Source organism: Pantherophis guttatus, chromosome 5 (genome assembly GCF_059756535.1).
Source record: "Pantherophis guttatus breed Tessera chromosome 5, ASM5975653v1, whole genome shotgun sequence".
NCBI classification, from domain to species: domain Eukaryota; kingdom Metazoa; phylum Chordata; class Lepidosauria; order Squamata; family Colubridae; genus Pantherophis; species Pantherophis guttatus.
The window spans coordinates 115,529,336-115,551,531 of NC_142067.1; the positions used below are offsets into that span (position 1 = coordinate 115,529,336).

Genomic DNA, 22,196 nt, shown 5'->3' on the forward strand with positions numbered 1-22,196 from the left:
ATAACAACATCACATCACAACACAACATAACAACATAACATAACATAACAGGTGCTTGGCAACTGGTTCACATGTATGACCATTGCTGCGTCCTAGGATCATGCAATCAATCCCTTTGTGTGACCTTCTGACAAGCAAAGTCAATGGGGAAACTAGGTTCACTTAACAACCGTGGTACTAAATTAATAGCTGCAGTGGTTCACTTAACAATTGTGGCAGGAAAGGTCGTAAAATGGGGCAAAACTGACTTAACAAATGTGTCACTTAGCAACAGAAATGTTGACCTCAATTGTAGTCGTATGTCAAGGGATAGATAGATAGATAGATAGATAGATAGATAGATAGATAGATAGATAGATATGCACACACACACATGTGCGTGCACACACACACGTGTGTATGTGTCTGTATGTGTGTGTGTGTATATATATATTGCTGATGCTTTATTTAAACTAAATGTGCATATTAGTGATTGCATGACCACTGTAGATGTCATACACTAAATAAATAAACAAAGTGTGTTAGTTAGATGTGTGCCTGTATATATCCATGCAATGAGTAGTTGTTTAAGTTGCACCAGGAGTCAAGATAAGAAGCAAAGGATTGAAACTAATCAAGGAGAGAAGCAACCTAGAACTAAGGAGAAATTTCCTAAGAGTAAGAGCAATTAATCAGTGTTATTCTATTACTAACTGTTTTCCTAATTACTAAGGGAAGAGATAATACAACAGTGCTCTAAATTTAATCCTGGTTGGTTTGTTCTGAAATGGCAGGGAACATTTCAACTCCTCTCTCTAATATAACAAATATAATTGATTCTGCATCATATAGTGTATCTTACAGATACACTATGAATTTACCGCACATGTGTTCATGATTTCAACTGTGTCTTTTGGAAAATTCCTTAATATTTTTTTCTATGTATAGCAGCCACAAAGATAACATCTCAAAAGTTGATGATCACAGGAAGGATGTGTCGGGATCATCTTTTTATTTTTAAATCAGCCACATTGTTCGAAAGCTTGCAAGATAAATATGAGCTTTGTCAGCGAACGCAAAAACAGAACAAAGTGAACTAGAACAGATATAGTGCATGACTTCACGAATTCCTTAAAATAAAATAAAAGTATGACCACTAAAAATGTCTTACTGATATGAGACAGTATTTAACAGTTAAGGTGTTAAGACTGGAAAAAGGAAGATTTGGGTTCAATCTGATCACTAAGGTGATGAGATGATTTTCAGCTGGTCACTGGTCTCTTCACCAGCCGTGGGTTGCACTGTTGCTGCCGGTTCACCCCGTGTGCATGATCACTTCGTGCATGCACGTGCCCGATTCGTGTGTGCGCCTGCCTTCCGCACATGCACCCAGCCTTCCGTGCATACGCTTTGCTCATATGCGTGTTTTCTGTGCATGCACCCGGCCTCAAAAACATCCCTTAATAGGACAACAAAGAGCAGGAGCCGGTAGGCAGGCCCACCAGTGATTTCCGCTACTGGTTCAGGCAAACCGGTCTGAACCGGCTGGATACCACCTCTGCACTTCACCCAATATTGATTTGAAAGGTTCTCCATGTGTACTTGGATTGGGAAAAGTAATACTAGGGACAATTTTGCTGATTCCACTGCCAATTCTATTAGCTGGGGTAATTACAGTCATCTCACTTCCCTGCAAGGTAATGGGTGACAAGACCTAGAAGATTTTATACAACTTGAAGCTTTTTTTGGATGGTATCAGAACAATGAGAGAAACTTCTCTTCTCTTCTCTTCTCTTCTCTTCTCTTCTCTTCTCTTCTCTTCTCTTCTCTCTTCTCTTCTCTTCTCTTCACTCTACTCTTCTCTTCACTCTTCTCTTCACTCTACTCTTTTCTTCATTCTTCACTCTATTCTTCTCTTCACTCTTCTCTTCACTCTACTCTTCTCTTCACTCTACTCTTCACTCTTCTCTTCTCTTCACTCTACTCTTCCCTTCACTCTACTCTACTCTGTTCTACTCTACTCCCCCTTCCTTTTCTTTCCACTGTATATTAGAATTCTAATCTGCTATATATGTTACTTAGTGTTCCACTCATCATCAAGATTCCTCGCTGCACCTATTTTTCCACAAGTTTCCAATTACACAAATACTTCATTCTGAAATCTTCCTTTAATACGTATGGAGAGTTCAATTACTCTAGACCAGGGGTGTCAAACTCGTGATGACACAGCATCATCACATGACATATTGCAACTTTTCCCCCTTCGTTAAACCAGGGGTGGGCGTGGCCAGCGCATGACGCATCTGTCCCACACAGGCCGCGAGTTTGACACCCCTGCTCTAGGCCAATAATTGGTATTCGACTTGACATCTTGTATGAGAGTCTAGCAGAATCTGAAGATTCAAAATATAGCCGCTCCTCATTTGTTGAAAGACTTTTAAAATTATTGATCTGAAATAAAACAATATTTTATTACGTTAAATCAAACAGCCATCCAAATAAAGTGCAATTCTATCATTGTATTAAAATGCATTATTGAGGAGGGAGGAAAGTTAATGCATTTATCCACCCTGTGTAACAAAATTAGGCATAGATCAATAAGATTTGACAATATTTATTTAGAAGGAAGTTGCGTTCTACTGAGTTTAATCATTAGCTCAACTAACCTAGAACTGACACCATTAACGCCTCACACAATCTTGTTTTTTCCTTTCATATAGGATAGGAGTAAACTGTAAAGTGAAAAAGATAGGAAGAGAGAGTTTCTTCAAGAATTTGCAGTCAAAGGGGACAGAAAATATCCTGCTTGCCCTTTTACAGTAGTGACCAAAATTGTGGAAACCTTTTGGGAAAAGTGTATTTTTGAGGTTTGATGGCTAATAACACCACGTTTTTTAGTTGTACCGTAAAATTATATATCATGAAAAGATAATTTAATCAAGAATGTAATGCAACAAATTTTATTCAATTATCTGTATTCTATGAAAAGTTATAGCCAAATAACCAGAAAAAGGAAGCACAACTTGCTTAGGGTGATATAAGGTAGCTTTCCTTCATCTGATTGTAGCCAATGGGCATGAGTGTTTAGAGAGCCAATCAGGTGTCAACTTGTTTTGGCAATGAGCCAATCAGATCACAGTAAGGATTCGGTTATTGATGTCATGTATTGAAGCTGAGAGGAGGACATTATGATCGCTATCAAGTTGGTTGGGTTTTTTTGTGTTCTTTCATTTAATGAGCTTGTAAAACATAATAAAATTAAAGTAATGGTGCAAAGAGTTGACTGGTCACCCAGAAAGCAATGTAAAATAATATTATTAAGTGAACAAGGCTACAGTTATAAAGAAATTAGAAGAAAAATTGGTGGAAACTTAATCAAAAGTGGCATTTCTACGTTTTTGAAGAGGTATAAGGAGACTCAGTCACTACAAAACCACACTGGTAAAGTCAGGAAAAGGTACACAACAGCAAGTGATGATAGAAGAATTAAGAGACTGTGCCTAAGTGACAGAAGAAAATCATCTGGGTGTATACAAAATGAAATGGCGCAATGCAATGTGAAGTTGAGTGCAAGGACTGTTTGGTGCAGACTGCAAGAATTTGGCCTAAAATCTAGAATTCCATGAAAAAAACCACTTTTATCTCTCAAACAAAGGTTGAAAAGCATTACATTCTTGATTAAATTATCTTTCCATTGATATATAATTTTATGGTACTACTCCAAAAAAAAAAAAGTGGTGTTATTAGCCATCAAACAAAAAAAACACAAAAAAAAAAGCAAAAAAATTTGCTAGACCAATTCTCAAATACAGCTCATCTGTCTGGAACCCGCACTGCCTATCGGACATTAATACAATTGAGCGCGTCCAGAAATATTTCAGAAGAAGAGTCCTCCACTCCTCTGCTCACAACAAAATACGTTATGCCACAAGACTTGAAATTCTGGGTTTAGAAAATTTAGAACTACGCCGCCTTCGGTATGACCTAAGCATAGCTCATAAAATCATCTGCTACAATCATCTGCAATCATACAATCTGCTATCATCTACCTTCAGCTTCAGCCACAACAATACATGAGCAAATAATAGATACAAACTCAAGGTAAACCGTTCCAAACTCGATTGCAGAAAATATGATTTCAGTAACAAAATTCTTAATGCCTGGAATGCACTACCTGACTCTATGGTCTCATCCCAAAACCCCCAAAATTTTAACCTTAGACTGTCTACTGTTGACCTCACCCAATTCCTAAGAGGTCTGTAAGGGGCGTGCATAAGAGCACCAGCGTGCCTACCATCCCTGTCCTAATGTTCCCTTTAATTGTATTCATTTTATGTATTCAATTCATGCTTATACTTATATATATTATCTAATATGTACTTGACAAAATTTTTAAAAAATTAAAAGCCCTCAAAAATACACTTTTCCCAAAAGGTTTCCACAATTTTGACCACTACTGTAAATAGATGATAGCTAAATGAACCTCTCTCTTTTACTCTAAAAATGGCACAGACTCTATGTCTATGTTTTTAAAATCAGTGGTGAATCCTAGAATGAATTTGATCATACAGTCATACAAGATTTTGGTTCCCAGACCATCTTTTAAAATGCTAGAGATCAAAAACTGGCTATTAAGATTTAGTCTTTCAGTACTGCAGGAAATGTTGATATTCAAATAGAATAGAATAACAAGTGCTGGTAAAAACCTCCAGTGTTGGAGAACTCACAACTTCTGGAGGCAAATCATTCACAGGAAATGTTTTTTTCTCTGCACACTATTGTGTAAAATCACTACAACGTTGTATGCAGGAAATAATGTGATAAGAACAAAAGTTCTGTTGCTGTGAATACAAGTATGTGTGTAAATGGGAGAGATGCTCTAGGCAATCTCATCTACTTAATTAGGTAACCGCAAACATTCTTGCATCCCCTTTATGAATGTTGAAATACATTATTCTTCTTACCAGTATTGAGATAAGGGAAAAACACTTTCACAAGAAACAAAACAGGGCAAGGTTAACCACACACCAACTTTCAAGAGTTTACTAGCTTTAGTTAGAGCAGTTGACATTAGAATTTTCGGTATCTACAGTACCCATACTCAATGCTCCAACATTAAATCCATTAGAGCCTTGGTAGTACAGTGGTTTGATGCACCCTGTAATTAACACAGCTGTCTGCAATTTCTGCAGGTTCGAATCTTACCAGGCTCAAGGTTGACTCAGCCTTCCATCCTTTCTAAGGTAGGTTAAATGAGGACCCAGTTTGTGGGGGCAATAAGCTGACTTTGTATAAATATAAAAAGTATGAAGGCTACTGCTTAACGCATTCTAAGACGCCCTGAGTCTCCAGAGAAGGGTGGCATATAAATCAAATTAAAAAAAAAAATCCAATCAATCAATCAAATAGACCTGGAAGGGATTCTGGAGACCTTCTAATCCAACACTGTTGAAGCAGGAGACCCTATAAACCTATACCATTTCAGACAGATGGCTGTCCAGTCTCTTCTTAAAAAACTCCAGTGATGAAGCACCCACAACTTCTGAAGGCAAGATATTCCACGGGTTAATTGTCCTCACTGTTAGGAAGTTTCTCCTTAATTCCAGGTTGCTTCTCTCCTTCATTAGTTTCCATCCATCATTTCTTGTCTTGCCTTCTGGTGCTTTGGAAAATAAGTTAACCCCTTTTTCTTTGTGGCAGCCCTCAAATACCGGAATACTGCTATCATGTCACCTTTAGTCCTTCTTTTCTCTAGACCAGCCGTACCCAATTCCTGCAACCGTTCTTCATATGTTTTTGTCTCCAGGTCTTTAATCATCTTATTTGCTCTTCTTTAAAATATTTTCCATATTTAAAGTGCAAAAAAGTTTTAAGTGGGCATATTTAGAGAGCAAATATTTAAACGCTTTCCATATTAAAGTTCTTGTAATACCCTGTTTCCCCAAAAATAAGACCCAACCAGAAAATAAGGCCTAGCGTGATTTTTCAGGATGCTCGTAATATAAGCCCTACCCCAAAAATAAGCCCCAGTTAAGATCGTTAGCAGACAGAGGCATCTGCTAAAATAAGACCTAACCGGAAATAAGTCATAATCAGGGGTGGGTTCTAATTACCTTTACTACCAGTTTGCAACGGGGCCACACGTGTACACATGCGCAGAAGCATTTTGATGATGTCGGGGTCGGTGGGCGGAGCCTCCCGCTGGTTTTACTACCAGTTCTATAGAACCGGTGCGAACTGGGGGCAACCCGTCACTGGTCATAATGCGTCTTTTGGAGCAAAAATGAATATAAGATCTTATTTTGGAGGAAACATGGTAATATTGATACTTCCTCATTAACTCTCTTCTCTGACAGTGTTCATCTACATTTTTTTTTCCACCAATGAATCAGGATGATGTCTCACCTCTTATTGACTTGCATTGCTTTTTTTCTTGTATTTCTGCAAATGTGATTTACCAAATCCTGGGAGGTAAAGTCTCCCTAAAGTCCAGCCTGTCTTCTGGTAACTTGCCTTGGCAACAATACAATAATGCTTTGCCAAGTGGAGCATTTTAACTACTCCATCTGGAATCTCCAATGCTGTTCTGTCCAAGTATTAATCAGTCCTGATCCTGCTTAGCTTTTTTTTTTTTTGTAAATGATTATCCAAAGTTAGCTAGATGTCTCACCAATTACAACTATGATAGTAGTCAAAATTTTATTAGAGATGAACAAGATTATCCCTTGACCATTTCCCAGTTCAAATATGGCCTCCGAAAAGATTTTTAAAATATTTTTAAATTACTGACCTATCCTACTACCTATTACCTTTAAAGCCCTACATGGCTCAGGGCCAGGTTATCTTGGAGACCGCCTTCTACCACATAGCTCCCAGCGACCAGTAAGATCCCACAGAGTTGGTCTCCTCCGGGTCCCGTCAGCTAAACAATGCCGGCTGGTGGGCCCGCAGAAGAGGACCTTCTCTGTGCCTGCCCCAGCTCTCTGGAACCAGTTACCTCCTGAGGTCCAGACCACCCTATTGGCCTTCTGAAAAGCGGTGAAGACCTGGCTTTTCCGGCACGCCTGGGGCCGTTGATCTCGCTGTTGTGATCTTGTGAGATCTGGCCATGAATGGTGTGAATGGGTTTTAATGTTTTAATTTTTAAATGTTTTTATAATGGGTTTCTAAATGCATTGTAAGCCGCCCTGAGTCTCTGGAGAAAGGCAGCATATAAATTGAAATAATAATAATAATAATAATAATAATAATAATAATAATAATAATAATAATAATAATAATAATAATAATAATAATAATAATAATAATAATAATAATATATTCTATACCCATGATGGCGAACCTATGGCACGCATGCCAGAGGTGGCACACAGAGCCCTCTCTGTGGGCACGCGCACTGTCGCCAGCTGCTGTTCCGGGTTCTGTCACATGCATGCATGCCAGCCAGCTGGTCTGCATGCACCAGAACCCAGAAGAGAGCAGCTGGATGGTGCACATGCATACAACGGAACCCAAAAGAGCAGCTGGCTGCTGCACGCATGCGCACCAGCCAGCTGATCTCTTCCAGGTCCAGCACTCCAGTGTGCCTGTGCGTGCATGTGCACATGCTCCAGTTTTGGATTCGATGCCGAAAAGGTTAACCATCACTGTTCTATACAGTTCATACCCAAATATGTATGCATAGCAAGACTAAGCAACATTTGTTACCCCTTAAAATTCCACTGTCCTAGAGATGCCCTTGCCAAAATATTTCAGATTGTACTAATACCCCAGTGAATTGTTAAAAGACGACATGCAAAACTGGACATTTTGCACTCATTATAGTTGCCTTCTTCATGGGAAGATCTTGGGAGGTTGAATAATTGAGGATTACTTCATCTGCAAGGAACCCACTGTTATTATCTCTTCAACAGTTTTGCCACCTTCCAACAAGACGAAGAAAGGAAAAGAGAGAGATAACTGGAAATGAATCAGTAGCTGATCTGACAGAGAAGACAAGAGAATATTTTTTTTTATTTCGCAAATCCGCAGCACACCTTCTGCAACGGATTAGGCTGTTTCCACTTAAGCAAAGAGGTTGCCAAAAGAGATTGAGAGAACCAGTGGAGCCTGTTAGGCAGGTTTTAAGAGCTGGAAGGAAGGGAAGTGGAGAACTTTCACTCACTGAAACAATCTGTTATGTTCTTCCAGCATTTAAATTAAGACAGAAACTGAAGTAATTCTGAAACGGAGGAATTAAAAGTAAAGTCCCAAACTTCAGGAGGGTGAGAAGTTAGAAGTGCAAATGACATGAAACAGTAATAACGAGGAGGGTGAAAGCTCAGAAGAAATGCTACCTCGGTTCAAGAACTATACAATTTAAGGCCCGATCAGGAAAGCAGGGCTTTGGTGATGTTTTCCCAATTTCTTTAACCCAGCATGGACGATAGGAAATGTCTGTATTTTCGAGAGAGGAACAAAGTAATGGGTTCCATGTGCGTGTGGGTTTCTGCTCTTCCTTCATGCTGCATCTGTGTGCATTTTGTTTAATGTGTGCATTAGGAACCACAGAGAGAGCTGCATGCATTCCTCATTGGGTCATGTGACAAGGAAGGAAGGAGGGACTTAGAATGGAGCCATCTCCGACATTCCATGATGTTGCCCATCTGCTTTATCCATAAAGATGCATTCGAATATTATTTTTCTCCTGGGATTTTTTTCTCCCCCCTTGCAACCCATACACTGGATCCGCTCCATTTTTTTTTTTTAACTCAATATTCCTTTTTGCTGGCTTCTCCCGCCGTGGAAAATTGGATCTTATTTCATTCAGTTTTCTATCAAACCAGCTGACAGATATTTAGGCTCCCAAGACCTTTCAGGCCAATTTCTTTTCAATATTTTGTTGGGATGGAAAGATAAAAAACAGCTAAAAGTATGCACCCAAAAATGTTAAAAGTTTTTTTTTTTAAATCCTTAATGTTTTAGGACAATTAGAAGCTTGGGAGATGGCAGTTTTGTTTGAAATTCCATAGGAAACTAGTTTAAATATATACCTATTCTAAAATACCTTGTCTTCCCTCAGTCCAGGAGGCAACAAACTAAGACAAGATGCGTGGCAAATGAATCTAATAAATAAATAAGCAAATACCTTCTTTGTTAAAAAAAAAAAAAATCCCACTCCTGGCTGGCCCTGCCCACCGTGCCCTGCCCCTCCCAGGAGTCCCCACGCAGCCCATTTTGGATGCAGGCAAGTGCAGGGCGCGCATGGAGGCTTGGGGAGGGCAAAAAAAAAGGCCTACTGGAAGTTCGGGAAGGCCAGAAACAGGCCTGTTTTTGGCCTCCAGAGGGCCTCTGGAGCCTGGGGAGGCCATTTTCACCCTCCTGGAGACTCAAGGAAAGCCTCTGGAGTCTGGGGAGGGCAAAAAGACCCCCACACACACACCATGGTGCAGGAGGCTGACTAGGCCGTGCCCACCATGGCCACGTCCACCCAGCAACTGGGCAGAGAACCCCTTGCTAAAATTTTTGAAGCCCATCCCTGATTTTACAGAACAATGCGAAAGTAGACCGTTTGGGTCTACTTTGATATAAGGGCCGTGTTGTTTTATTTGATTTGCTCATAATTAAAAATGGCTGCAACACGACACCTGAGAATAGGTTCACTCTACTGAATTTCACCTCAGTGTAGACATCAAAAGGACTGAACTCTATAAACTACTGTACTTCTCAGCATTAAAATGCTTTGTGGCCTGATGAAAGATGGAATCAGGGCAACAGTTTAAAAGGGCTATTTAGGGACACCAATAATATTAACCTGAATGTCTATGAAGATTCTCAGTCATCCAGGTCATGGTTGTCCCAAAGGTGCTTTTTCAAGAGGCAACTGGACTTTCTGGTTTTTCTTTGAAGACGTTTCTTCAGCTCTGAAGATGTTTCTTGTATGAGAGCTGAAGAAGCTTCTTGGATAAGAAGCAAAATGCCTTCAAAGAAAAACCAGAAAGTCCACTTGCCTCTTGAAAAGGCACTTTGGGAGTATTCATGTGAAGATATCCAAAAGAGAAAGTCAGGAAATTGTAAAGTTATCTCTATGAAAGTCCATCTATTAATTCAATTTAATCCATGATGTTGGTTTCCAAAACATTTTCCAAGTAGCACTCACTAATGTATGTGGCTACTTACCGTGTCAGCTTCACAAAGCTTTTAAAGGTAGACAACAATGATGAAACAAAATAAGTCATTAATCATCATGGGTGAGCAGAACTTTGAATCCCAAACTTCTTAGTCCAGATTTAATACTCTGTCCAGGAACTTTTTAATAATGGCATTGTAACTGCTGGACCTCAGTGCAGAGATCATTTTGAAATACAATAATAACTTCTGCAAACTTTTACAAGCAGAAACTATTACTCACTGTTGGAAGGAAAAGCCACTTTCAGTCCTGCCTTTGCATACCCATTACAAAAGCGAACAAAAACCAACCAAAATCGGAACGGAATAACAGAGCTGGAAGGATCTTGGAGGTCTTCTAGTCCAACCCTCTGCTCAAGCAGGAGACCCCCATATCTTTTCAGACAAGTGGTCATTCAATCTCTTTTTAAATGCCTCCAGTGATGGAGCTTCTGAAGGCAAACTGTTCCACTGGTTAATTGTTCTCACTGTTAGGAAATTTCTCCTTAGTTCTAGGTTGCTTCTCTCCTTGATTAGTTTCCATCCCTTGTTTCTTGTCCTGCCTTCAGGTGCTTTGGAAAATCGTTGAGCTCCTCTTCTTTGTGGCAGCCTTTCAAATATTGGAACACTTCCATCATGTCATCCTTATTCTTTCTTTTCACAGAATGCCTTGGTGGCTCAGCAGACTAAAGCACTGTTAAGTAACACCAGCTGCCTGCAATTACTGCAAGTTCAAATCTCACCAGGCTCAAGATTGACTCAGCCTTCCATCCTTTCGAGGTAGGTAAAATGAGGACCCGATTTGTGGGGGCAATAAGCTGACTTTGTATAAAAAAGAACACCGCTGGGGAGGGGGGGCAAAAGCCCTACTAAGCAGGTATATACAAAAGTATGAAGGCTATTGCTTAACGCATTGTAAGCCGCCCTGAGTCTCCGGAAAAAGGGCCGCATATAAATCAAACCAATAAATAAATAAATAAATAAATAAATAAATAAATAAATAAATAAATAAGAATGCTCCACTGTAATTCCACCTCAGAATTTAGCTCCCATCAAGGCAGCTATGAACTAAATTAAAGTTAAAGATTTCATTCCATTTTACAAATGTCAGTATCACTTTTTCACTTTTTTTTTTTCAAATCAAATATCTTTATTATGGTCATGATGTAGGGACATGGTGCTGCACAATACGAGGATGAAATTTATTGACTATTCATCAGCTGAAATTTCAAGTTTAAATTTCCATACTGTAAATTTAAACTTGAAATTTCAGTTGATGAATAAGTACTAAAACCCACCAAATGCTTAATCTAAACTGCAAGGCTATATACCGTGTTTCCCTGAAAATACAACCTACTCCGAAAGTAAGTCCTAGCTTGATTTTTACATGTGCACCCAATATAAGCCCTACCCCCAAAATAAGTCCTTTTTAAGACCCCCTCCCAGTCCAGAGTGCACGGGTAGACATTAAGCTAGTGTGGGATGAGGGTGGAGCTGTCCAACTACTTACCTTCGGATAGTTGCAGCCAGACCTCGCACATCTGGGCCTGTTTCTTCTGCAGCCGGCAAGGCTTTCCTGAAGGCCTCTGTAGCCTTCAGGATCGCTCTGGAGCTCTGTTATCAGCTAGAGAGGCCTTCAGGAAAACCTTGCTGGCCTTGCCGGATGAAGAAGTTCCTGAAGGCCTCTGATAGTGAAAAAGAGGCCGGGGCGATGCACACAAGTGAGGTGAGTCAGTTTGACAACACCAACCACCCCCGAAAATAAGACCTGGTGCCTTTTTTGGTGGCAAAAAAATAAATAAATAAGCCAGGGTCTTATTTTTGGGGAAACACGGGTAATAGTAATGCAATATTGTAATGCTCTAGTTACTTAGTTTGAGCAAAGTTAATCACATGAATATTTACTGAATCAAAAACTCCTTGGAATAACAAGAGTTCTGAAGAAAAAGTATACAACACTCCAATGTCCAGCTGATGTTTGCATCTAGCCAACCTTGGTTGATACTGGAAGCTAAGCAAGAGTAGAGTTGATCAGTTAATACTTGGATGGGAGACCACCAGAAAATTCCCAAATTCCCTGTAATGAACCAAAAAAATTGTGGGCAGCCCCTTGCACATCTTTATCAGAAAACTACATGGATATGTGCATCATGTTAAATAAGGCCAACTTGAAAGAAATGTTATCTTTTGTAGATGACAATCCAATGCAGATTATTATTCATGTTTCCTGCCTTCTCTCAATTCAACCTCAAATCAGGAGGCTGCCACTTAATTAGTAAACCAGGAAAAGATGTCATAAATATGTCTTCTTCTAAGACACTGCTTTTTGTCTACTTTCTGTAAGTGCTTATGTTAAAACAAAAATGAACAGTTTTAAAAATCAGGTTAAAAATCTGACCTGTGGCTTTTTTAAAAAAAATAAATTAATGTGATAAATGACTCAACAGATACAAATAGAAGTCAATAGAAGGTTTTCTAAGAATTAAACCATCTGAAGATGTGTAGTATGAGTTGAAACTGAAACAAAGAGAGAAGCAATTTAGAACTAAGGAGAAATTTGGTGAAAGGAGCCTGGTGGCGTAGCTGATTAAGCATTCCTACAGTGCACCAGCTGTCTGCAATTACTGCAAGTTCAAATCCCACCAGGCTCAAGGTTGACTCAGCCTTCCATCCTTTCTAAGGTAGGTAAAATGAGGACCCGGTTTGTGGGGGCAATAAGTTGACTTTGTATAAATATACAAAAGTATGAAGGCTATTGCTTAACGCATTGTAAGCCGCCCTGAGTCTCCGGAGAAGGGCGGCATATAAATAAAAAATAAATAAAATAAAATAAAACCGTAAGAACAAACAACCAGTGGAACAGCTTGCCTCCAGAAGTTGACTGGAGGCTTTTAAGAAGAGAATGGACAGGCACTTGTCTGTATAGGGCAGTGGTGGCAAACCTTTTACTCACCGAGTGCCGAACAAGTATGTGCTTTGCGCACTTCGTGCATGTGCGTGCCATCTGGGCTAACGCATGGCTCCTCCCCATGTAACCACACAATCTGCGCATGCACACAGCTTTCATGTGTGACCCCACCATGCGCTGTGTGTGCAATTGCACCATCTGCACATGTGCACAGCTTTTGTGTGGCTCCCCGTGTGCTGCACATACAATCACACCATCTGCACATGTGCATGGTTTTCGCCATCTGCGCGCGCATGCTCTGGGCACCAGTACTTTTGCGCACATGCGCAAATGGGCGCGCATGCACAGGAGAGCTCCAAAGACCAGCTTGGTCCCCTGAATTGCATGCATGTGCACCAAAGGCCCGAACACCAGCTGGGGCGCGCGTGCATGCACAGTTGCAGATAAGTTGGGCTCATGCAGAACCTATGGCTCTGCGTGCCACTTCTGGCACGCATGCCATAGGTTCGCCATCACGAGTATAGGGTCTCCTGCTTGAGCAGGGGACTGGCTTAGAAGACCTCCAAGGTCCTTTCCAACTCTGTTAATCTTTTATTCTGAAAGAGGCAACTGTAGTCTCTAACTAACAGGATCCAAATTAATGTATTTCCCATGCACGCACAACTCAAAGGACAGAGCTAGGAGCCTGCAAGATGTTTACTGTGCATCTTTACTAACAAGTGTAAGCTGGCAGGGAGATGAGTGAAAGGTACCCACTAGGCATTTCCACTAATCTCTTTGATCAAAGAGATATAATGGGAGACAATCTTTCTAATTGCTTTCAGGAGTTTCAGGCTGAGTACGTTATGTGGCTTTTAGCTGTCCATCAAAGAAAAGCACTTGGAAGTGAATTTTTAGAGGAAGAAGGAAGGAAATCGTTTAGAAAGTCTTATCATCTTTTGATGGTTTCATGTTAAAGGATGTCACAGTAGGAGGAAAAATGTTAGTTGTGGAGGGATGGGGCTCTGGACTGTGATTTAAAGCAGACCCAAACCTCCATTTCCGCACTTATTTTAAACTCTATCCTTTTGCTTTTCTTGACTTACAACCATTCATTTAGTCACCATTTGAACTGACAATGGCATTGGAAAAAAGTGAGTTATTGTTTTTCACACTTATGACCGCTCCCCATAGTTATGTGATCAAAATTTAGACGCTTGGCATATTTATGACGGTTTCAGCGTCCCAGGGTCATGTGATCACCTCTTGACAAGCAAAGTCAATGGGGAAGTCAGATTCATTCAACAACTGTGTTACTAATTTAACAATTGCAGTGAGTCACTTCACAACTGTATGGCAAGAAAGGTTGTTGTTGTTGTTAGTTGTGAAGTTGTGTTTGACTCATCGTGACCCCATGGACAATGTTCCTCCAGACCTTCCTGCCCTCTACCATCCCTTGGAGACCATTTAAGCTCGTGCCAACTGCTTCAGTGACTCCATCCAGCCACCTCGTTCTCTGCCGTCCTTTTCTTCTTTTGCCCTCAATTAAGCTCTTCTCCAGTGAGTCCTTCCTTCTCATTAGGTGGCCAAAGTATTTGAGTTTCCTCTTCAGGATCTGGCCTTCTAAAGAGGAGTCAGGGTTGTTCTCCTCTAGGACTCACCGGTTTGATCGCCTTGCAGTCCAAGGGACTCACAGGAGTCTTCTCCAGCACCAGAGTTCAAAGACCTCAGCCTTCCTTATGGTCCAACATTCACAGCCATATATTGCAACTGGGAAAACCATAGCCTTGACTATACACACTTTTGTTGGCAGGGTGATGTCTCTGCTTTTTAGAATGCTCTCTAGATTTGCCATAGCTTTCCTCCCCAGGAGCAAGTGTCTTTTAATTTATTGGCTGCAGTCACCATCTGCGGTGATCTTGGAACCCAGGAAAATAAAATCTGTCACTACCTCCATTTCTTCCCCATCTATTTGCCAGGAATTGAGAGGGCCATGATCTTAGTTTTTGTAGAAAGATCTTTTTTTTTTTTTTAATTTGATTTATATGCCGCCCTTCTCCGAAGACTCAGGGCGGCTTACAATGTGCTCAGCAATAGCCTTCATCCTTTTGTATATTTATACAAAGTCAGCTTATTGCCCCCACAAACTGGGTCCTCATTTCACCTACCTTAGAAAGGATGGAAGGCTGAGTCAACCATGGAAGGCTGAGTCATTGATGAAATGGAGCAAAATTCACTTGACAACTGTCTCATTTAGCAACAGAAATGTTGGGCTCAGTTGTGGTTGTGATTTGAGAACAACATGTAATGTAGTGTACCGGATAGCTACACACAATTTTACAAACTTTCAGGGAGTTCCCCTATCCCCAAAATATTGGTAAATAGTGGATCTGGGTCAGGGGTGGGTTCTACTTACCTTTTCTACCAGTTCGCATCGCGCCCGTGCTCTTCTGTGCATGCGCAGATCACCTACAATGACATCCGGGTCAGTGGGCGGAGCCTCCTGCCAGTTTTACTACCACTTCTTGAGAACCAGTCCGAACCGGGGGCAACCCACCACTGATCTGGGGAGATAAATGGTATGGAAGTTGCTTAAGAGTCGGGCTGCAAACTCTCTGCTTGTGTCAATGGCCTGTATGGCACACAAATCTGTTTTTCTTAACTCTGCAGTTTCATCTTCTCAGTCCCTGAAATAGTAATTCTGTTACCAGCTGGGTAAATCTATAGAATATAATATTCATTTTAAATAGGGCCTCATTTATTTCACACTTGAGACATCAGCAACTGTCTCCTCCTATCTTGCAGGCTTTTCTTAGCGGGGGAAAAAAATAAATGGAAAATTCAGGGTGCACAGATGAAACTGCTGGATGCTAAGTGGGAAGATCTTAGTTTAAAAACAAAGAGGCTGCCTTCCTGCTGTGTGCCTCTCAGCTACGAACCACTGATATGATGACCTGAGAAGTGAATGGAGTTTTATACAAATCCTACAAATGTTGTTACTTTTTCTCTTCTTAGGTGGATTCTGTTTATCTGCTACCCACCCACTCCTCAAAACTTGGAAAGCAGTTACCACAAATGTAATTTATTTCATTCCATAAATAAATATAGAATGTAAATATTAAAAAAAACCTATAAAGACAAAGCCTAACTCCTCTACACGAGTTCAAATTACCAGGATCAGATGGATTACATCCCAGAGTTGTGAAAGAGATGGGGGGGAGAGAGGGAGGGAGAGAGAGAGATGAGAGATGAGAGATGAGAGAGAGAGAGAGAGAGAGAGAGAGAGAGAGAGAGAGAGAGAGAGAGAGAGAAAGAGAAAGAGAAAGAAATAGAGAGAGAACTAGAGAGAGAGATGATAGATAGATGATAGATAGATAGATAGATAGATAGATAGATAGATAGATAGATAGATAGATAGATAGATAGATAGATAGATAGATAGATAGATGATAGAGTTAGAGAGAGGGGAGGGGCAGGCAGGCAGGCAAGCAGACAGACCAACCTTAAAAAGATATCAGATTGGGACCAGCCATACAGTAGACTGGAGATCATACAACAGCACAGATCACATGTGTTGGAGAAGGCCCTTCTTTATGTCATCCGACAGAAGCAATGTGGAAGCCCAGTGGAGGATTTTCAAATGAAGAGACTCCAGGGCACGATTTGGTAACATGGGAAATTAGTTCCTGCTCGGCGAGCATGCAGATTTCAGTAAGATCAGACTTGTAAACTGCAAGTATGAAAGGATCACACGCCCTGTTTCCTACAACTCCTCGCATCCTATTGCTTCACTCACCTCTGTACCTGCTGTGGGGCATATCCTATTTGCTTCATCAGGGCGGGCAAAGGAGGAGATGAGATGGAGATACACATGAAATCTTGGCCTCTCTCTCCTCTCCTGTTAGTAATCTTTTGCGAAAGCAACTTGTAATCTGCAGATTACTCCTGTAGCGTATGATCTCTGCTCCTCCTTCCTCTTCATTGTACGTGAAGGATTGAAGGAACACACACTGTGGAATCATCGTTTCAATAGGTATGGAGGCTGGTGGACTTATGTGGAATTTGGGGAACAGGTCATTGATCTTCTCACAGTATGGGATGGCTGCCATGAGAAGGAGCTTAACAGTTCATAAAACTGGCTGCCTTCAGTGGCAGGGACACTTACAAAATGCTCATTTCCTTCCAGACAAATTGATGACATCAATGATCACCACAGATGATCATCACACACCTTATCTTTTTCTTCTTTCTTTCAGAGCCGTTTCTGCACAAACAAAATGATGGGTTATCGTCTAGTTTTCATTCACCTGGAATAATTTCATCTGGAGTCTAGAAATACTGATGTACCCTGCATAAACAAGATGTATTGCTTCCTGGCGTATTAGCATCCTCCTAAGAGATGTTTCACTCAACGCCCTTCCATTTTAAAGATATAAAATGTGATCTATTCCAAAACGCTACTCCAGGTTTACTTAAGAACTTAAATGACTCAAATACACAGAGGTTTGCTTGTTTTTTGTTTGTTTTTTTCATAACCAGTCTACTATACATGGCAAATTTAAAGCCAGCTAAGATCATTTTAAGGGATGTGGTGGCTCAGTGGCTAAGACGCTGAGCTTGTCAATCGAAAGGTCGGCAGTTTAGCGGTTTGAATCCCTAGTGCCGCGTAACGGGATGAGCTCCCGTTACTTGTCCCAGCTTCTGCCAACCTAGCAGTTCGAAAGCACATAAAAAATGCAAGTAGAAAAATAGGGACCACCTTGGGTGGGAAGGTAACAGCGTTCCATGCTCCTTTGGCGTTGAGTCATGCTGGCCACATGACCACAGAGACATCTTCGGACAGCGCTGGATCTTTGGCTTTGAAGCAGAGATGAGCACTGTCCCCTAAAGTCAGGAACAACTAGCACATATATGCGAGGGGAATCTTTACCTTTACCTTAAGCTCATGGATTTATTATTGTTGTTTAGGAAATCTTTAGATTCTAGCTACAGATCAGACCACCTGGTTAACATCCGGTATCATTAAGGACAACCAGAAGTCACGTAATATTCTAAAAATTATTCTCTCATGCTCTGATATTTGTTTCAGTTCTCTTAAACTCAACTCCAAGAGTCTCTGTTGCGATGGATTGGATGACATCTGAACATACTTACTTATAAATGTCTAGGGAGATTCTCAGTCATCCAGGTTGTGGTTGTCCCAAAGGTGCTTTTTCAAGAGGCAATGGGACTTTCTGGTTTTTCTTTGAAGATGTTTCTTCAACTCTGAAGAAGCTTCTTGGATGAGAAGTAAAAAATGTCTTCAAAGAAAAACCAGGAAGTCCACTTGCCTCTTGAAAAAGCACCTTTGGGATACTACTTATAACTTTCAGCTATTGTATACCCTGTAGGATTTGTTTCATAATGTACTTTAGACTTGGGGTCTCCAACCATGGCAACTTTATGACTTGTGGACTTCAACTCCCAGAATTTCTCAGCCAGCACATGATGGCTGAGGAATTCTGGGAGTTGAAGTCCACAAGTCGTAAAGTTGCCAAGGTTGGAGACCCCTGCTTTAGACAGTCGTTCTGTGTGAATTCTTCTAGATTAGGACTTGAGTTATACATACAGGCAGTCCTCAATTTACAACAGTTCATTTAAGGACTGTTCCAAGCTACAACAGCACTGAAAAAAAATGACCGATGACGGTTTAATGCAGCATCCCCATGGTCATATGATCAAAATTCAGACACTTGGCAACCAACTCATAGTTATCTCCTTTGGTAACCTTCTGACAAGCAAAGTCAATGGGGGAAGCCACGTGGTCACTAAATGAACTGTTGTATGTTGAGGACTGCCTTCAGAGGTGGGATTCACTTACAGTACCTTCCCTATCAGTTCGCAAATGTGAGCACGCGCACCATCTCCATTCATTCTTGGCCTTCCGGGCATTCTCTTTGCTCGTGCGCGCACCTCCCGCGCATGCGCACAGCCTCCAAAATGTGGCTAAATAGGACGGCATTACGTCTGGGTGGGTGGGCGGGGCCTACCACAGTTGGCGCTACCAGTTCGCCCAAACCAGACAGAACCGGCTGAATCCCACCACTGGCTACCTGTATATAAGAGTAAAGATATGCTTCATTAAGAGTCCTATTATTTTTTTCTGAATTTTTTTTCAAACTGTTGAATCAGGAAAAAAGTCTACTTTTAGGGGGGTGGGAAGAGAAATAGAAAATTATTGTCATTTATCTTATTAACATTTATATGATTAATAACATGATAATCTTAAGAGATTTATGCAGGCTTTTATTTGGAGAAACAGATGCTGAAAGATGTTTCAATACGCTAAAAGCTTATCTACGAATATATGAGTTTTATTATGCAGAAGGAACAGTTAAGGCATCTGGCTATTTTGCAACCGTGTGTGAATGTGCTAGAAGGATTTGTTTTTGCGGAACTAGTTTGTGATTTTGCAATTTAAAAAAAGTAGAATTAAGATGACAGGGTCAATTTATCACCATTCGTAACCACACTGGCAATTTGAACTGGAAGAGAAAAAAAACAATATTGTTCCATTTTTGTGAGTTCAGACAAAAATTTAAAACCTACCAAAAATTGTATACCATACTTTTCTTCAGAGTAGATATATAAAAAAAAAATAGAAGTAAGGCATAGCTATTTGGAGACATGGTAGATAAAAGTTCCAGTTTGAATTTTAGTGTAATTTCTAAAATATAGAAACGGTTACATTTAATTGTGTGTTTTTTTCTCCCTATGATTCAAGAAATCAGAAATATGAAATAAGATCATGGAAACATGTATTAGCTATTGGAATTAGTAATCCAAAATGCCAAAAGTCAAAAATAACAATGTACAGTATATTTGAGTTGTTTACTAGATTGCCAGTGTCTATTTACTGTACTTATTATATGCAGGTTATTAAAGAGCCTTGATGGTACAGTGGTCTAAGCACCCTGTTATTAACACAGCTGCCTGCAATTACTGCTGGTTCGAATCTCTCCAAGGCTCAAGGTTGACTCAGCCTTCCATCCTTTCTAAGGTAGGTGAAATGAGGACCCAGTTTGTGGGGGCAATAAACTGACTTTGTATAAAATATACAAAAGTATGAAGGCTATTGCTTAACGCATTGTAAGCCGCCCTGAGTCTCCGGAGAAGGGCGGCATATAAATCAAATTTTAAAAAAAAATTATGAAGTTTGGACACTTTTAATATTTAAAATATTAAGTAGGTTTTAATATGAGCAGTATGGTGACCTAATGGTAAAGATGCTCACCTCCCACTCAGAAGGTTGAGAGTTCAATCCTAAACAGCACCAAATGTTCCTCTATCAGGCACAAAGAAAAAAAAAAATCTGCTGTGAACTCCACATAGGCATCAGGAAGGGCATCTGGCCTGTAAACTCTCAGCTCCATCCAGTTGCCTTCACTTTACCCCAAATTAAGAGCGGTAAATTTACAGGGTTGTAAAAAGGGATTTTTTTTAAAAAAATAGGTTTTAATATATTATTAACTCGGACTTTTAAGATGGCTGTCTTTCCCACAAGACAAGGAGCCTATCTTTGAATTAGCCATTTCTGTGCTATAAAGAAATTAAGCATATTTCCCAAACCCGAATGTAAAAATGGGCATCTCTGAATGTAACTACAGCATCAAATGTTAATATTTCAGTATGAAAAGCTTCAAAATGAAAAGTTTGTTTTGGTTAAATCATCCATCCAGAGCAGCATGCTCTGGATGGATGCTTTGGATGGATGATTTGCTACCAGATGATTTGCTATCGGTTCGCTGGTGCGTGCATGTGCAGAAGCTTATGCACATGCGCAGAGCGTGTTTGATGATGTCCGGGTGAGTGGGTGGAGCCTCCCGCCACCACTACTACCTTCCCTACTACCCGAACTGGGGCGAACCGGTAGCAACCCACCACTGATCCAGAGTCACTCCAACAGCAAGATGAGCACCATATAAATTTAATGAATTAATGCATAAACAGCATTAATAAACAGCATAAACTGCTTCTATCATATGTTCCCATATTCAGCACAAGTATTGTTATGGGTTAGGCATATCACTTGATTAAATAAACCGCTGTCAAGAAATCAAACAAGTTTTACCCAGTTAATACTTACTGTGTTAAGTAATTAAATATGTATTCTGAAAGTGGAAAAATATATTTTATTCGTTTATAGTTCCTGCATATATATGTTACGTGGGTCAAGAATTAGTGCAGAAGAGGCATTCTTCTCTTGAATAAAAATGAATGGGAATGCCTCTTTTCAGGCTGCTTGCCAACCACATTTGAAAAAAGAAGAATTGCCAAATTAATCAGGTTGCTTTTTTTAAGATGATGAGTTAATATTTTAATTCAAGCCACTTGACTGTAGATTCCTCTTTGGGTATATCTGGAGTCAGCTGCAAAAGTCTGTGTTTTACTGATTAATAGAACAAAGTTTTCAAGGAGTCAAAAGTTTTATCGATTAATCGTTGTTACCATATAGCCAGTAGAGGGAGCACTAATGGTTTATTTCTTGCTGTTTTATTCTGAAAAGGTTCCAAAACAAAATTAGATAACCTCTGGTCATTTTTCTCCCTTTCGGGACTCCAGCATCCTAATTCCTGTGAGAAAATAACTTCCTTTCTCTACGCGTAACATAATAAAGTAAGGAAACTGGTTTTAAATTACTGTTAGTACATTGCAATCAAAAGTTTGAGATTTCTATCTTGCTTCTTTATTTACACTGTAAAGTTTGTGCATAACAGTTTATGTGCAACCTTCACAGTCCTCTGCATTACCTAAGCACAGAAAAGGTTGAAGAACTCCATGTTTTTAATGTCCGGCCTAGGTCTACAAACAGCATTAAAAACCAAAACCGATATTTTAAGTCTTAGTGTTATGTATATACTCAGCTATTCAATAAATAGCTGGCAATGGCTAGTCTAGTGAAGAGAATGACCAGGGGAGGCATGATAGCAGTGTTCCAATATTTGAGGGACTGTCACAGTGTTGTGGCCCATCAGTGGTCTGTGCAGCTAGTAGCTGATTCTGACAGCGAGGAGGCTGGTGTGGTGCTGCGCCAGCAGCCTGTGCAGCTAGCACTCAAGTCAGACAATGAGGAAGCTGGAGAAGATGTGGTGCCAGAGGCGGGGATTCAGCCAGGGCCTTCAGAACCTCCAGAAGCTCCCATAAG

The 22,196-nt window shown here is 40.3% G+C and overlaps 1 long non-coding RNA gene across 1 annotated transcript; it reads right to left on the bottom strand.

Moving 5' to 3' along the window:
• Positions 1 to 902: 902 nt before the first annotated feature.
• LOC132710445 (uncharacterized) lies at positions 903 to 17,262 on the bottom strand. The gene is made up of 3 exons (XR_009621136.2): positions 16,809 to 17,262; positions 15,429 to 15,576; positions 903 to 2,430 (listed from the first exon to the last, which is right to left on the bottom strand). It is a non-coding gene; the product is annotated as an uncharacterized LOC132710445 (long non-coding RNA).
• Between the last annotated feature and the right edge of the window lie 4,934 nt (positions 17,263 to 22,196).